This window comes from Mustelus asterias, chromosome 6 (genome assembly GCF_964213995.1).
Source record: "Mustelus asterias chromosome 6, sMusAst1.hap1.1, whole genome shotgun sequence".
NCBI classification, from domain to species: Eukaryota; Metazoa; Chordata; class Chondrichthyes; order Carcharhiniformes; family Triakidae; genus Mustelus; species Mustelus asterias.
Genome location: NC_135806.1, coordinates 4,662,883 through 4,679,724, shown reverse-complemented (window position 1 = coordinate 4,679,724; position 16,842 = coordinate 4,662,883). Strand labels below are relative to the sequence as shown.

General features: G+C 45.2%; 1 protein-coding gene across 30 annotated transcripts in view; it reads right to left on the bottom strand.

The window, feature by feature from the left end:
* The window catches only part of pip5k1ba (phosphatidylinositol-4-phosphate 5-kinase, type I, beta a), a 178,008-nt gene that overhangs the window by 79,086 nt on the left and 82,080 nt on the right, over positions 1–16,842 (bottom strand). For 26 of the 30 annotated variants that reach the window (XM_078213975.1, XM_078213990.1, XM_078213980.1 and 23 more), the window contains one exon: positions 14–95. The gene's annotated coding sequence lies outside the window, so the exon portion shown is untranslated. Of the gene's footprint in view, positions 1–13; positions 96–5,263; positions 5,483–16,842 lie in introns of those variants that run through there. The other 4 variants (XM_078213985.1, XM_078213986.1, XM_078213997.1 and 1 more) reach the window with 3 other exon arrangements.

The window sequence follows — 16,842 nt, the reverse complement described above, 5'->3', positions numbered from 1 at the left end:
CTTCATTTGTCACCTTTCTTGATGATAAAGTTTCCAAGTCACCTGACGTTTTTCATGACGAGTTGCTTCATTTACAGAACATATAGTTCTAGCACCTGTTGATCAAAATGAAACATGTCTGAGAATTGGTGCAAGATCAATGTAACAACTATTCACATTAATACAACATCTCAATGGACGTAAACGCCCCAAGGTGCTTCACAGGAACAATTATGATGCCGTGTTCAATTCCAAGGAAACATTGGGACAGGTGACCAAAAGCTTGGACAATGATGCAGGTTTTATGGAATTTTTTAAAAGGAGGACAGATTGGTGGAAGGTCCAGGGAAGGAATTCCAGAGCTTAGGGGTTCAGGCAGCTGAAGGCACGGCCGCCAATGATGGAGCGATCGGGGGCTGTGAAAGAGGTCAGGATTGGAGCGCAGAGATCTGGGATGATTATGAGGTTGGCGGAGGTTACAGAGATAAGGAGGGGTGACGTTTATCATCAAGAAAGGTGACAAATGGAACGTGAAAATAAAAAAGGTATTGTTGCCGGACTGGGGGCCAATACAACTCAATGAACACAGTGGGTGATGGGTGAAGGGGACTTGGATTGAGCGAGGACATGGACAACAGCAGAGTTTTGGGTTGAGCTCAAGTTTGCAAAGGGTGGGAGATGGAAGGCTGTGTAGGAGTGCATTCGAATAGCTGAACGTGGTGGTGTCCAAGGCGCACACAGCAAACAATTTACCACTCGACAGAAAGCTCCAGCAGGTGACATTTATTTTCAGTGGCTTTTAACATGTTTTTTGGTGCCCCTCCTCCTACTTGGCATTTTTGTTAAAAGGTAAAAAGGAATTCCTCCAGAACTCGGGTCATATTGAGAAATGTCAAGAAAAGTCAAAACGCTTGAAATAAACTTGAAAGGGAAGTGGTTGAAAGGCAATGAAATGGCAGTAACAAAGTGACTTCACAGTTTGCAGTCCCTCGGAAGGGCTTCCAATATTCTCTCAATAAAATTCAATAATGCTGCGTTTCGTGACACATCCGCAGGCAGGAGGAACACAATCATTAGTGTGTGTTCAGTAAATAGTCTCACAACACCATAACAACATAAGAAATAGGAGCAGGAGTAGGCCATCTAGCCCCTCGAGCCTGCCCCGCCATTCAATAAGATCATGGCTGATCTGAAGTGGATCAGTTCCACTCACCCGCCTGATCCCTATAACCCCTAATTCCCTTACCGATCAGGAATCCATCTATCCGTGATTTAAACATATTCAACGAGGTAGCCTCCACCACTTCAGTGGGCAGAGAATTCCAGAGATTCACCACCCTCTGAGAGAAGAAGTTCCTCCTCAACTCTGTCCTAAACTGACCCCCCCTTTATTTTGAGGCTGTGCCCTCTAGTTCTAGCTTCCTTTCAAAGTGGAAAGAATCTCTCCACCTCTACCCTATCCAGCCCCTTCATTATCTTATAGGTCTCTATAAGATTCTGCCTCAGCCTTCTAAATTCCAACGAGTACAAACCCAATCTGCTCAGTCTCTCCTCATAATCAACACCCCTCATCTCTGGTATTAACCTGGTGAACCTTCTCTGCACTCCCTCCAAGGCCAATATATCCTTCCGCAAATAAGGGGACCAATACTGCACACAGTATTCCAGCTGCGGCCTCACCAATGCCCTGTACAGATGCAGCAAGACATCTCTGCTTTTATATTCTATCCTCCTTGCGATATAGGCCAACATCCCATTTGCCTTCTTGATCACCTGTTGCACCTGCAGACTGGGTTTTGCACTTGTTGTTGCACCTGGCAGACAGAGTTAAAGTCCAACAGGTTTATTTGGTAGCACGAGCTTTCGGAGCACTGTCCCTTCATCAGTTAAGTGCAGGAGTAGTTTCACAAACAGGGCATATATAGACACAAACTCAATTGCAAGATAATGGTTGGAATGTGAGTCTTTACAGGTCATTGAGTCTTTACAGGTCATCAAGTCTTTACAGGTACAGACAATGTGAGTGGAGAGAGGGTTAAGCACAGGTTAAAGAGGTGTAAATTGTCTCCAGCCAGGACAGTTAGTAAGATTTTGCAAGTCCAGGCAAGTCGTGGAGGTTACAGATAGTGTGATATGAACCCAAGATCCCGGTTGAGGCCGTCCTCATGTGTGTGGAACTTGGCTGTCAGTTTCTGCTCGGCGATTCTGCTTTGTCGTGAAGGCCGCCTTATTGTGTGTAGATACACAAGATTCTAAATCTTGCATTACTTTTAGAGCTTTAAAGAAAGGTAATGCAGAAAAACATTGAAATAATTTTATCAAAAGTGCTAAGGTTAATTTTATCAAAAGCGCTATTTGAGTTAAGGTTACACTTCGTAAAACGACAGCAGTTTTCAATACTTGCAGGATAAATGGTGTCCAAAATGGAACATCCCATAATCCACCATAGGAAATTTAACATTTATAATTTTACATCAGGAAGCACGGTAGCACAGTGGTTAGCACTGCTGCTTCACAGCTCCAGGGTCCCGGGTTCGATTCCCGGCTCGGGTCACTGTCTGTGTGGAGTTTGCACATTCTCCTCGTGTCTGCGTGGGTTTCCTCCGGGTGCTCCGGTTTCCTCCCACAGTCCAAAGATGTGTGGGTTAGGTTGATTGGCCAGGTTAAAAATTGTCCATGAGATGTGTAGTTAGAGGGATTAGCGGGTAAATATGTGGGGGTAGGGCCTAGGTGGGATTGTGGTCGGTGCAGACTCGATGGGCCGAATGGCCTCCTTCTGCACTGTAGGGTTTCTATGTTTCATCTATGTTTCTTTCTCTACACCCTACCGATGTCTGAAGCATTTTTCCCCCCCAAGTCTTTTAATTCTGGGTGGTAAAGAATTATGACAGAAATCTATTATATCGTAAAATCTCTTTTGAGATATATCTGGATTGTTAGGTCACTATGATAGCTTGATGATTGGAAACATACACGCTGTCACCAGATTATCAATAACCTTTGAACAGAATTCTTTTAAAATGATGCATTAAGTTATGATGATCCAGAACATTCTGCCTGAAAAGGGTGGCAGAGCAGGTTCAAGAGGGGCTTTCAAAGAAAAAGGAAGAATTGGATAAATACTTGAAAAATAAAAAATTGTCGGGAAAAGGGCAGGAAGGAGCGTGACTAATGGGATAGCACTTTCAAAGAGCTAGTACAGGTAGGGAGGGCTGGATGGCCTCCTGAAAGAATCTATATACTCACTGATTTCGGTACACTACAACCCATTTGGGTTCAATCAATTTAAAGTAAGGGGCTTGGCAGAGATACAAATGGATGCATCTAGTATTTAGCTGGGATTCAGGAAACCATGATATTTTGATCAACGGTACATATCTGTACTTACGCTGGAAGAGTATAAGAGGCTGCATGCTTCATCAAGAAATAAATCGATACCTTAAGACTATGGCAGATGGACAAAACCATTCCAAATAACTTTACGTTACTGATGGTGATTGGACGTTCAGTTTTAGGAGAATTACCAAGTGTTTTGTAACTGAAATGATTTCACAGAATCCCTACAGTGCAGAAGGAAGCCATTTGGCCCATCAAGCCTGCACTGACAGCAATCCCACCCCATAACCCATGTGTTTACCCTGATAATCCACATATTTACCTTGATAATCCCCCTGACACTAAGGGTCAATTTAGCATGGCCAATCCACCCAGCCCACATATCTTTGGAGTGTGGGAGGAAACCGGAGCACCCGGAGGAAATCCACGCAGACACGAGGAGAACGTGCGAACTCCACACAGACAGTGACCCAAGCTGGGAATTGAACCCGGGTCCCTGGCGCTGTGAGGCAGCAGTGCTAACCACTGTGCCACCATGTTAGATGAAATGTGTCCTTTTATTTTTGTTTACTTTCAATAGACAGTAGCTCTTTTGGCTGTTAGAATAAAAGGGACAGTATCAACGTGGATACAAAATTGGCTGAATAACCTTTACTCTGCTTCCTATTAATGAGCATCTTTCAGGCTGGAGGAAGCTTTGTTGTGTTCCCCAGGAGTCGGCATTGAGACCCTTGCTTTTCCTGATATATATTAATGATCTTGAACTTGGTGAATAGGGGACAATTTCAAAATTTATGGATGACACAAAACTTGGATGTATTGTAAACTGTGAAGAGGACAGTGCAGAACTTCAGAAGGACAGAGACAAGTTGGTGGAGTGAAAACAGAAGAATGCTGGAAAATCCCAGCAGGTCTGATGGCATCTGTGGAGAGAGAGTAGAGCCAACGTTTCAAGTCTAGATGACCTTTTGTCAGAGCCCTGGGCGGTCAGACCTGCTGAGATTTTCCAGCATTTTTCTGTTTTTGTTTCAGATTCCAGCATCTGCAGTATTTTGCATTTATCTCTTGGTGGAGTGGACAGATAGGTGGCAGATGAAGTTGAATCATAGAATCATAGAATCCCTACAGTGCAGAAGGAGGCCATTCGGCCCATCGAGTCTGCACCGACCACAATCCCACCCAGGCTCTACCCCCACAGGGAATGCAGAGAAAGGCGAGGTGATGCATTTTGGTAGGAAGAACATGGGACAGAATATAAAATAAAGCGTGCAACTCTAAAGAGGGTGCATGAGCAGAGGAATCTGGATGTATATGTGCATAAAGCATTGAAAATGGCAGTTTCTGCTATCTTCAGACTATTTAGAATGCAAGAGGTTCATTTGGACGCAGTCGCCTAGAGGAGCAAGGATTTCCCTGGTTAACATTATGTCCCTCGATATCGGGGATATTATCTCATATTATTAGTTCTCTGGAGTGCCGGTTAATTTTCGGGAGGCCACAAGTCATATTCGGAGAAACCATCAAACTGTAGCAGGATATCGGGCTGAACAAAAGGGAAAATGAATAAGTCACGCTTTCACGATAAAAGGCCAGACATTTGCTCACAAAGTTACAAAAGTCACCAGAATGAAAAGTACAAATTCAATGTCAAATTTTTCAACAAACAGCCAATGAAGGCAAATGACCAAGATACAAGAAACAGAAGCCCACACTAATCCGTTTCCAAAGTGTGAACTAACAGACGATAGATTTGTGCCTTAACTTTATGCTACAGAATTCTTACAGATCCCATCGTAAGTATGTAACTATTCAATGAAACCTACATGCTTTGATGTCATGACAAATGAAATATTGATAATTTGGTGCCTAATATTTCACAATTTACTGTCCTGAAAGAAAACGGACTTCAAAACCAGACACACTAAGCCATGTTAGACCAGAAAATTACCTCTTGTCTTCATCCAATTGTAAAGTTGGAATGCAGTCCCAAAAAAGAGCTGGATACAAAGGGATTTTTTGAGCGTCAGATGATACTGTAAATTGTTATACTGCACAAACTTTTACCAGTGCTAAACAATTTGCCTCTAACTTTTGCTAAGCACCTTTTGGCTCGTGAAGCCACATCATCATCTAACGACCAAGGAGCAAAAATTGTATGATTTACAGCGGTTATGCAACATAACCGGCAGGTTTTTGATTAAGATACCAAGTTCCTCAAACAATTTATGGCAAAAAAAAAGTACAAAGGTGCCTTGATATATTCACAGAATCATTAACAAGTTTCTAAATGAGCAATGCAAATTGAAGGGCAGCTTTACAAGACACAGTTTAATCTTAATGCATGCTGAATAAAAATATAATCACTCAAACAAGTTGTACAGTCCTTAGTTCTCAGAACTGTCTCTTTTCCGTCCCACTACAACTGCAAATATTTTGTCCATGTCGATTTCAAATGAGGACAAAATAATTCCAAGGTTCTCTGACAGGATTGGCTCTTTCGCTGCTCGACAGAAGCAACAGAAATAATTACTTCTTAAAGGGGGCGGCACGGTGGCACAGTGGTTAGCACTGCTGCCTCTCAGTGCCAGGGACCCGGGTTCGATTCCCAGCTTGGGGTAACTGTGTGGAGTTTGCATGTTCGCCCCGTGTCTGCTCCAGTTTCCTTCCATACGCCAAAGATGTGCAGATTAGGTTGATTGGCCATGCTAAATTGCCCCTTAGTGTCAGGGGGGACTAGCTAGGGTAAGTGCATGGAGTTGTGGGGATAGGGCCTGGGAGAGAGTGTGGTCCTTGCAGACTCGATGGGCCAAATGGCCTCCTTCTGCACTGTAGGGTAAATATGTGGGGTTACAGGGACAGCGCCTGGGTGGGATTGTTGTCGGTGCAGGCTAGATTCGAAAAATGTGCTGGTTAGGTGCATTGGCCATGCTAAATTCTCCCTCAGTGTACCCGAACAGGCGCCGGAGTGTGGCGACTGGGGGATTTTCACAGTAACTTCATTGCAATGTTAATGTAAGCCTACTTGTGACATTAATAAATAAAGTTTAACTTTACTTTTAGATGGGCTGAATGGCCTCCTTCTGTAGGGATTCTATGATGATGGCAGAATGACTGAAAAAAAAAAAATCCCACTTGTTTTAAAATGTTTAGCAAGAAGGAGAGAGTTTCTCTCTGTCCAGGATAAACATAATAGGTGTCTTTTGCTAATAGGAACTCTTTGCATCTGGGAATTGCACAATGCTTTTCCTTGCCCACACAATGTCGGGGACAAGGTTCCCTACACTGGCCACCCCTGGTTGTGTAGAGAGGGCAGTAATTGGGCTTGTGGCTTGAACAGCTACGGTCCTTGATGTGGAGGATAGCGTGGCATGGAGAAGGGCTTTGGGAAGTGACTGTGCCCTTAGGACATTGCTGTCCTTGTCCAATTTGGTGGTAGAGGTCACAGGGTTGCGAGATGCTTAAGTTACTGTATTGTGTCCTCTAGTTTGACACATCATGAGCACAATGTGTTCCGTGGCGGAGGAGGCGGATGTGGAGTTCAATGCAGGATGATCCAGCTTTGCCCTGGATTGGGATGGCTGGTCCAGTTAAACTTCCAGCCAATGGCAAGTTCCAGGTGCTTACTGGCTGTACTTTTTAAAAATATTGCCGATGAGAACTGCATCACACTAACATTCGCAACCATTTGTCAACCCAATCTGGATCCTTCCAGGTCTGCTCTGGGGCAACACATGATGTTTGGAGTGTTTACGCCCTGCACTTTCCCTTGAAGGCATATTTCCAAAGGGAGAATTTTACACAAGAATGCAAGAAATAGGAGCATGAGGCCATTCAGCCCTTTGAGTCTGATCCATCACAATACAATTATGACCGGTCTTTTACCCTGTAATAACTTCGAAGGCAACTCATTGTGGCTTCCAGTTCTAAAGGGTTCATTACCAACAATATTTATATATGTACAAGCAATGGTCTACCAAATTGCAAAATACATCTACTCTCTTTCTTCTCCCTGGCTCCAACTGAGGTTCCTCCCCAACCTGAGCCGCATGCCCTTGCAGCTGATTGGTTCAGCGTCCCGTGCTGCCTCTCCATAGGATCCAGCCCGATCACATGACCCTCAGGAATCACCGCCTTAAAGGGGCCACGCTACCACATACCTCAACACCACCTACCGCACTATCCCCACATCCCTCAATTCTCTTAGTAGCCAAAAATGTATAGATCTTTTTCCTTGAATAGACTTGACGACTGAGCACCCACTGCTCTCCAGGATTGAGAATTCCAAAGATTCCCAATACTCGAGTGAAGAAACCTCTCGTCTCAGTCCTTAAAAAGCTGACCCCTTATCCCAAGACTGGGCCTCACATATCAAACTCCCCATGAACGAATGAGGCATCACGCAGAACTAAATGGATCTAAAGACCAAGGATGAATAAGACATGATCAAATCAGAAGTCGCATACTCAAACAACAGATGGTTACAGATAGAATTTCTCTGAGGAAAACGGTCTATTGTCACAGCCATGTTAATAACTCGTCAACTTCGACTGAAATTATTGTAAATACTCTCCATTATTTAACCACCCCCCTCCCTCCACATCTTCATCTGTCGCAGTTTACCCTCTGATTTCAGTTTCTCTGCCGTTTGGCCATTCACACCCTTTATTCTCTCTCTGGGCTGCCATTAGCAGCCTTTCCCCTCGTTTCTGTGGCTATGACTCATCTTTCATTCCCTCACCCTACTGTATAAATATCTCCCACTTTCTCTGCCTTTTAGCTTTGACAAAGGGTCATCTGGTCTCGAAACGTCAGCTCTTTTCTCTCCTTACAGATGCTGCCAAACCTGCTGAGATTTTCCAGACCTACTGAGATTTTCCAGCATTTTCTCTTCTGGTTTCACTCTCCAGTATTGAACTGTTTGGTGTTGTAGTCAGATACAAACTTTACCAAATGAAGCAAATGGGAAAGAAGTTGGAATAGTTTTTAGAAAAACGAAAAATTGCAATGCTATAGTGCCTTTCCTGACCTCATGATATTGCAAAAAGCTTCATCCCCAAGAAGTGTAGTCACTGCTGTAATTTTTTAAAAATTCATTCGTGGAACATGGGTGTCACTGGCTGGCCAGCATTTATTGCCCAGCCCTAGTTGCCCTTGAAGAGCAGCTAAAAGGTCAACCACATTGCTTGGCTCTGGAGTCACATGTAGGCCAGACCAGGTTATGGCAGCAGATTTCCTTCCCTAAAGAACAAGTGTAAACCAGATGGGATTTTCCAACAATTGACAATGGTTTGATGATCATCAGTAGATTCACTAATAGTCTAGCGATAATACCACTAGGCCATCGCCTCCCCTTCATGGAGGCGGATCACTGGGAAAGTGATGGCCTCGTGGTATTATCGCTAGATTATTAATCCTGAAACTCAGCTAATGTTCTGGGGATCTGGGTTCAAATCCAGCCACGGAAGATGGTGGAAGTTGAACCCAATAAAAAAAAAATCTGGAATTAAGAATCTATTGACCATGAAACCATTGTCGATTGTCAGAAAAACCCATCTGGTTCACTGATGTCCTTTAGGGAAGGAAATCTGCCGTCCTTACCTGGTCTGGCCTACATGCAACTCCAGAGCCACAGCAATGTGGTTGACTCCCAACTGCCCTCCAAGGGCAACTAGGAATGGGCAATAAATGCTGGCCAGCCAGTGACACCCATGTCCCATGAATGAATAGAACAAAACAATGACTGGGCTTGTCATTTCCATAAGTGACCTGAGCAAACCTGTGCTCTGCATGAACAGATAATGGAAACCCCAGGGGTATCAGAATGGGGGCACCTTGTGCCTTCATGCATTCTTCTCCAGTTTTCCTAAAGGCAGACTGAAACACTTTGCAAGATGAAGCCAGTTGATACATCACATTGAAAGAGGAAGCATGCTGAGTTTCTGAAGGGTACACAACATCATAAGGGCGGCACGGTAGCACAGTGGTTAGCATTGCTGCTTCACAGCTCCAGGGACCTGGGTTCGATTCCCGGCTTGGGTCACTGTCTGTGTGGAGTTTGCACATTCTCCTCGTGTCTGCGTGGGTTTCCTCCGGGTGCTCCGGTTTCCTCCCACAGTCCAAAGATGTGCGGGTTAGGTTGATTGGCCAAGCTAAAAAAAAATTGCCCTTAGAGTCCTGGGATGCGTAGATTAGAAGGATTAGTGGGTAAATATGTAGGGATGTAGGGATATGGGGGTAGGGCCTGGGTGGGGATTGTGGTCGGTGCAGACTCGATGGGCTGAATGGCCTCTTTCTGTGCTGTAGGGATTCTAAGATTCTAAGATCATCCTGCTCCCTGACTTACACAGCGGGTAATGATATATGGTCCTGGACTGTGCTCAGCCCAGCTATTTGCATAACAAAGTGTGTCAAATTAGTTGCATTTTTAAAAACCTTTACAGTCGACATTAACCCTTGAAATCCCAATGTGACTGATTCACAATCAACCATTCAATTCCCGTATTTGCTACTTAATTATCCATCATGATATCCGACACCATCTACATTTCATGGTCAGTAGTTTGTTTATTTGTATCACAAGTAGGCTCACATTAGCGCTGCAATGAAGTTACAGTGAAAATCCCCTTGTCGTTACACTGAGGGAGAACTTAGCACGGCCAAAGCACCCTAACCAGCACGTCTTTTGGACTGTGGGAGGAAACCGGAGCACCCGGTGGAAACCCACACGACACGGGAGAATGTGCAGACTCCACACAAATGGGAATGGAACCCGGGTCCCTGGTGCTGAGAGGCAGCAGTGCTAACCACTGTGCCACCCCTACTTAAAAAAAAACACCAAACATTTTCCACTGAATCGACTTGCAATTGGCCTAATTTTTCCAGGTGGTATAGTATGATTTTTTAATTTTAAAGACAGCATCCACGTGCCTTCAATGCAACTAGTCCCATCTCATTCTATCCAGCCTCTGAACTGCACAGCAAGCGCCCTAATACAATTATCACTTTGTCATGTTCTTCCAGTAGAACCCAGTGAAGGAAGTGAGGCTGTGAGACAGTCTGTGGGGAAACCCATACATGCTCTCAGCCTGACAGTTGCTTCCATACATCAATAATTGAGCAAAGTGTAAATGTTAAGATGTATGAGTAATCACACGGCAAACGATGAGGATTACAGAGCTGAATACAATGTCTGGATTGTCCAGTTAACAACCTGATTTACCTACAATCTGATTATTCTTCATCATTTGTTACACAATGCTTTCGGTAAGCAGTGAAAACTACTTGTACACATGAAACTGACAATGAAGCGTGTACTATCATAGAAACCCTACAGTGCAGAAAGAGGCCATTTGGCCCATCGAGTCTGCACCAACCACAATCCCACCCAGGCCCTACCCCTATATTCCTGCATATTTACCCGCTAATCCCTCTAACCTACGCATGTCAGGGGCAATTTTTAGCATGGCCAATCAACCTAACCCGCACATCTTTGGACTGTGGGAGGAAACCGGAGCACCCGGAGGAAACCCACGCAGACACGTGGAGAATGTGCAAACTCCACACAGACAGTGACCCAAGCCGGGAATCGAACCCAGGTCCCTGGAGCTGTGAAGCAGCAGTGCTAACCACTGTGCCACCGTGCCGCCCCTACTACAAGAGGTAGTGCAAGTACTAATAATGTACACAAAAAGCAGAATACTGCAATGCTGGAATCTGAGATTACAACAGAAAATGCTGGAAAAACTCAGCAGGTCTGGCAGCGTCTGTGGAGAGAGAGACATTTCAGCTCACCAATTTGAAACACTGATTCCTTTCTTTTCTCTTTTCACACATGCTTGCATACCTGAGTATTTCCAGCATTTTCTGTTCTTATTACTAGTGCATCATGTTTGAAAAACCTCAACCTGCATTTATATAGCACCTTTAATGCAGCAAATGTCCCATGGTGTTCAACAAGGGTGTCATCAGATGCAATTTGACATCAACCACATACGGAGATATAGAAACATAGAAGATAGGAGCAGGAGGAGGCCATTTGGCCCTTCGCCTGCTCCGCCATTCATTACGATCACGGCTGATCGTCTAACCATAGCCTAATCCTGCTTTCTCCCCATAACCTTTCATCCCATTCACCCCAAGTGCTATATCCAGCTGCCTCTTCAATACATTCAATGTTTTGGCATCAACTACTTCCTGTGGTAATGAATTCCACAGGCTCACCACTCTTTGGGTGAAGAAATGTCTCCTCATCTCCATCCTAAATGGTCTACCCTGTATCCTCTGACTGTGACCCCTGGTTCTGGACTCCCCCACCATCGGGAACATCCTCCCTGCATCTACCCTCTCTAGCCCAGTTAGAATTTTATAAGTCTCTATGAGATCCCCCCTCACTTGTCTGAACTCCAGCGAAAACAATCCTAACCTAGTCAATCTCTCCTCATACAACAGTCCCACCAGTCCCGGAATCAGCCTGGTAAAACTTTGCTGCTCTCCCTTGAGAGCAAGAACATCCGTTCTCAGAAAAGGAGACCAAAACTGCACACAATACTCTAGATGTAGCCTCACCAAGGCCCCGTATAATTGCAACAGAACTCTGGGTCCCTGCTATCTGGCTCATCATCAATTCTCCCAGAATGCGGATACTCGAATCGCTATCTTGCTCCAAGTCCCAATCACCTACCTGAATTTATAATACATCACCCTTCATGAATGTCACCCTTCAGGACAGTTGATCAGAGGAGGTTTTAAAGAAGGGAGGGAGAGAGATGGAGAAACAGAGAGGTTTAGGGAGGGAATTCCTGAGCTTAGGGCCCAGGCAGCTGAAGGCAAGGATACGCAATGATGGAGTGAACCAAGTTCAGAAGATCAAGAGACTGGAATTGGAAGAGTGCCGATATCTTGGATGTTTGTCGGAGATTACAGAGATAGGAGGAGTGAGGTCATGGAAGGGTGACTTTTATAAATTAAGGCATTGTCAGACTTAGAGCCAATGTATCTGAATGAGCCCCGAGGTGGGTGAATGGGACTTGGAGCAAGGTTCAAGGGTCTGCGTTCTGAGAGAGTTGATGATGAGCCAGATCGTGGAGACCCAGAGAATGTCTGAAGTGCTTAACCCAGCGTTAATTCAATCCGGTGGTTATCTATAAATATCTCCCAAAGGCGCTCTCAGAAATGCATCCTGGGAGCAGTCCCTTTTGCTGTATATCCAGTTAGGTCCAATTTATTTTTGAATATTTAGTGTTTCCCTCAAGAGAAACAGATCAAACGCTAAGATAACCTTTGAAGTGGAAAAAGAGCAATTTAAAGATCTTACAATAAGAGTAAAAATAAATTCACAAAACATTAGTCCGACAAGCCTTTAAGTGGGGACTCCTGTACACGTGCTTACATACAAAGAGGTAAAAGGTCACTGAAAGATAGGACATATTACACAGAGATGGCCATTCAGCCCAACGCCAGTGTTAATGACCCACATGAGTCTCCACTCACCCTACTTCATCACACTTCACCATCTTAACCTGCTGTTACTGCCACCCTCATTGGCCTATCTAGCTTCCCCTTAAATCTATCTAAATATTTCACCTCAACCACACCCTCTGATTTAATTTGATTGTCACGTATTAACATAGTGAGAAATATTGTTTCTTGCGCGCTATACAAAGCATACCGTTCATAGAGAAGGAAACAAGGGAGATTGCAGAATGTAGTGTTACAGTCGTAGCTAGGGTGTAGAGAAAGGTCAATTTAATGCAAGGTAGGTCCATTCAAAAGTCTGATGGCAGCAGGGAAAAAGCTGTTCTCGAGTCGGTTGCTATGTGACCTCAGACTTTTATACCTTTTTCCCGGCAGGAGGAGGTGGAAGAGAGAATGTCCGGGGTGTGTTAATTATGCTGGCTACTTTTCCGAGGCAGCGGGAAGTGTAGACAGAGTCAATGGATGGGAGGCTGGTTTGCGTGATGGATTGGGCTACATTCACGACTTTTTGTAGTTTCTTGTGGTCTTGTGCAGAGCAGGAGCCATACCAAGCTGTGATACAACAGGAAAGAATGCTTTCTATGGTGTATCTGTAAAAGTTGGAGAGAGTTGTAGCTGACATGTCAAATTTCCCTGTGGCCGCATGATCAACATTCTCGCCACTCTCTGGGTAAAGAAGATCTCCTGAATTTCCTGTTGGATTTATGAGCGACTGTCATCTTACATTGATGCCCCTAGTTTCCATTTCCACAAGATTGGAAACATCTTCTCCATGTCTACCCTGTCAAACTACTTCACAATTTTAAAGGCCTCAACCACCCTTGTGAAGGCCCTTCCTTTTTTTTACAAAAGAGAAAAGAGCCCCATGACAAGCACATCTGAAACTGTTTTAAAACATCAAGAATGCTTTCAAAGGACAGATTTGGAAAGTGTGGGAGAGCAGCCTAAAAATGCTTCCACACAAATTAACCTTCACGCCAATATGAGTAAGCTTCTGTTAATATCGAGGGTCATGTCCAATGATCACCTTCTTTCCTTTCCTCTATGTAACATGGCTAACGTTAGTTCAAGGTGAGGGGCAGGAGGTTTAGGGGCGATGTGAGGAAACACTTATTTACCTGGAGGGTGGTGATGGTCTGGAATGCGCTGCCTGGGAGGGTGGTAGAGGCGGGTTGCCTCATATCCTTTAAGAAGTACCCGGATGAGCACTTGGCACATCATAACATTCAAAGCTATGGACTAAGTGCTGGTAAATGGGATTAGGTGGGAGTTCAGCTGTTTCACACGTCTGCGCAGATTCGATGGGCCGAAGGATCGCTTCCGCACTGTGTGATTCTATGAATAAGGCAACATGTCACAGCTTTTACATACTGGCTCATGTTTGTAGAAACCATAGAATCCCTACAGTGCAGAAGGCCATTTGGCCCATCCAGTCTGCACCGACAACAATCCCACCCAGGCCCTATCCCCGTCACTCCACATATTTACCCCGCTAATCCCTCCAACCTACAAAACCCAGGACACTGAGGGGCAATTTAGCACGGCCAATCAACCTAACCCGCACATCTTTGGATTGTGGAAGGAAACTGGAGCATCCGGAGGAAACCCACGCAGACATGGGGAGAACGTGCAAACTCTACACAGACAGTGACCCGAGGCTGGAATTGAACCCAGGTCCCTGTAGCTGTGAGGCAGCAGTGCTAACCACGGTGCCACCGTGCCGCCCTATAACAGTTACATTGATACAGAGGCCAGAATTTTACCACCCAGCCCACCACGATAATCGGAGTGGGCGCGGGGCGGACAATGGGAAGGTCAGTTGACCTCGGGCGAGACTTTAGGGTTTTGGGACAAGTGAGGCTATAAAATCCCACCCAGTGTCTTTAACCAGTTAAGTATCCCAAGGACTGTGTTTAGTGAGTAAAGCAAAACTATCCCGTCAAGAAGAAAGGTGCTGCTATAGAACAGAGACCACTCCATCTGACGAAGGAGCATTGCTCCGAAAGCTTATGGTATTTGCTACCAAATAAACCTGTTGGACTTTAACCTGGTGTTGTGAGACTGCTTACAATATAAAAAATACCCAGTGACGCCTGTTGCCATGGCATCATGTGAGAGGTATTTGCATAAACAAAGAACAACCTTGTCACTGTGTCTCGGTGGGGGGGCTCACCTGCCTCTGAATCAAAAGGTCAAGTCCTACTCCAGGAACTTGAGCACACCTGGGCTGACTTTCCGATGCCAGCCCTGAAGAAGGACTCCATTGTCAGAGGGCCAAACCTCCAGAGGAGTTATTCAGCAGTCTGGCTTCCTCAGAGGGCATGAAAGATCCCCTGGTCACTAACCCGAGACAACTGTTGGCAGGGGCTCTCCTTCCTGTCGCACCAGCAGACTATATTTTAAAATCGGAGTAGTGATGTCAGTAAAACTGCACAATTATTAGGCCAAGTGATTCCATCACCGTAACCTTGAACGTTCCTGGCTTTAACGGGGTTTGTATGGGATTTTTCCTCTAGTCGGGCACATTTGCATGCTGGGCTGCTTGTGTCGGTGAGGTATCACAACGGAATTCAAATTTCCCTGGATGAAGACTTGGGGCTTTTGTAAAGAAAGGAAATTTTGCAACCTTATTGCAGGATCTCAGACCACTGGAGGCAGCCTTTTGCCCATTGTGCCTGTGCTAGCCCGGTTAGTCCCACTCCCCTGCTCTTTTCCCTGTTTCCCTGCACATTTTTCCCTCTGTGTTTATCCAATTTTGGAAAGTTATGATTGAACCTGCTTCTCCTGCCCTTTCAGGCTGAGCCTTCCTAATTGCAGCAGCATGTGGTGTTTAAAAGGGCGGCACAGTGGTTAGCACTGCTGCCTCACAGTGCCAGGGACCCAGGTTCGATTCCAGCCTCGTGTCACTGTCTGTGCGGAATCTGCACGTTCTCCACATGTCTGCGTGGGTTTCCTCCCACAGTCCGAAAACGTGCGGGATGGTGCATTGGCCATGCTAAATTGGCCCTTAGTATAGGGGGGATTGGCAAGGTAAATATGTGGGGTCACGGGGATAGGGGGATTGTTGTCGGTGCAGACTCGATGGGCTGAATGGCCTCCTTCTGCACTGTAGGGATTCTAAAAAGAATCTCTACATTTCCCCGCTTATTGTTAGAGTTTACAGCTCGAACCCAGAGCAACAGTAAACATGACTGTGGGTCATCGGTTTGAAAACTTCATAACTGGTCTGAATTAATTAAAAAATACACTGCCTGAGCATTTCACATGGGATACAATGAAGGAAGTGTCAGATGTTACATTTGCAATAAAAACGCAGTGTTTCCTTTCCAAAATTAATCTGCAGGAATTTAAATCAACTGCCAGGACCGGCTTTTAGACTGAAATGCAAGCATTATATGGGCAGGGAGTTATACACGGATATAGTACACAATGTTCTTGCTGTTATAGGATAACATTGTGAAGATCGCCTAACTTAGTAAAACAAAATTAGCTGGGGGGGGGGGCATTGTAACTCAAGGGCAGATTTCAGGCAAAACACACTTGGAGGGGAAACATTCCAGCCCCTGGTTATTTTAACTCCTGGATGTCATACACTGCCAGCCGGATTAGGGAGGTGATGGTGGCATCAGGAACATGGGGAGTTCCTGTAATGGGGAATGGGCGCAGGGTGAGTGTCCAGGGAACATAGGGAAGCCATCACTTTCCCAAAGGAGCACTCCCGTTTGCAATATGGGGAAAGTGTGAAATAGTCAAGTCAGCAACCATTTTTAAAGTTTATTTATCAGTGTTACAAGTAAGGCTTACATTAACACTGCAATGAAGTTACTGTGAAAATCCCCTAGTCGCTGCCACACTCCGGCACCTGTTCGGGTACACTGAGGGAGGATTTAGCACGGCCAATGCACCCTAACCAGCACGTCTTTCGGACTGTGGAGAGAACCTACAGACTCCACACAGATAGTCACCCAAGCCGGGAATCGAACCCGGGTCCCTGACGCTGTGAGGCAGCAGTGTTAACCATTGTGCCACCATGCCGCTAGAGAATCCCGACAG